The sequence below is a fragment of the Notamacropus eugenii genome, chromosome 6, assembly GCF_028372415.1.
Source record: "Notamacropus eugenii isolate mMacEug1 chromosome 6, mMacEug1.pri_v2, whole genome shotgun sequence".
In the NCBI taxonomy this organism is placed as follows: Eukaryota; Metazoa; Chordata; class Mammalia; order Diprotodontia; family Macropodidae; genus Notamacropus; species Notamacropus eugenii.
Window position 1 is genome coordinate 237,612,046 of NC_092877.1, and position 1,575 is coordinate 237,613,620.

Below are 1,575 nucleotides of genomic sequence, written 5' to 3' on the forward strand. Positions count from 1 at the left end.
GAATTCTCATCTGAAACTCAAACCTTTTTAGAAAAAATAAGTCCCAAAGTAAAACCTTACCTCAGAGTATTTATACACATTTTAGAACCAAAAGGCACAACTCTCTGACCCAGTGCCTCAATAGAAAAAAACAAAATGTACTTGGTACCCTCCTACAAAGCAACTCTCCTAATCAAGCTTCCCACAATGGGCAGGCCCATGAATGGGTGGGAAAGCTCTTTAATCACATTATCCAGAGCATAACAAAACTAACAAAAGATCCTAATTTGATTACCATCACACTAGTACTCTCAATTTCTTCTTCTTGCCTTGTTCTGCTTTCATTCTTTGGACAAGCTCATAAAAATGTCTCTTTTCATTGCTTAGGGCAGATTGAATCCTGTGTGACAAAGTAAATCTGCAAAATCTCAGTGGTAGGGAATCTACTCTGGAATAAGTAGTATGATAGTTTCAAGTAGAGGTCAAGATGATTCCTATTGACATCCTAATAATGCATCTGTATGCTAAAAATTGTTTTGTTGGAGAGAAGAGTGATTGACAAACTAATTTACCTTGTTGTCTGATGGTTAAAGGGAAATAATTTCATTAAATGCCAAAGGAATGTGAATAGGTTTGGAGCAGTGGTGTGTAGCCATTCTGCTTCTTCTGAACTCAAAAGATTAGAGTAATCTGAGTTTATGTTTCAAGGTTGGAATTATTTTAGTCCTGAAAGGATTTTGAAACATAATGCACTTACAGAGGTAACAGTTTCATGTACTCTGGCATTATTTAAATACAGTGTCAGTAGTAAGTAGTAGGGTGGACTGACTTCTGAAAGCGTCTTCTTAATCCAACCAAACGGTTAAGATGTAATCATTTTTCCTTTTGAAAAATGGCTCCCTGTTACATTTTAGATCTTTAAATTTTTTTTTTGTTTTTGGTAATGGATTTATTTTTTGGTTTAATGGGCTTGAGCAGTGAATATTTACTAATATAATTTAAATGTGTTTAAATATCTAAGGTCACGAGGATAACCTGTAGTGCATCATTCATTTGTTGAGAATACTCTAATGTCCTGAAACAGTTAATTTTCTCCTTAATACCCTTGAATTTAACAGGACCACTTACTCATTTTTAACATTTGACCAAATAAATGAAATGTCTTATTCTCATAACAGAGAATTTCTATGAATATATTTGAAGTTGCGTTCTTTGAGAATTATAAACTCTAACTGGATTAAGAACGAGAGATTTTGAATGAGACCACCTGTGTCATAAAATTGTTTTATGGTTCAGATGACTATAATTGAACTTATTTATTTTCCATAACCTGTAGAACAAAAATAACATTATTAGCCAAATGTTCTCTAGTTAAATTGTTGAAACATATGTCCCACTTATTTTAGGTTAGGTTCCATACAAACAAAATTGCAAAAGTGCTTATCAGATTTACCAAAATGCAGACATATACTGAGACCCAAGTGATTCTTCTTAAGAATCTCCACCTAGTATCCTAAGTGTGATAAAGATATTTCCATTAAACTGAACAAGATGATTATTGGGTATTTCCTCATAATTGTTTCAGAAATCTAGCGA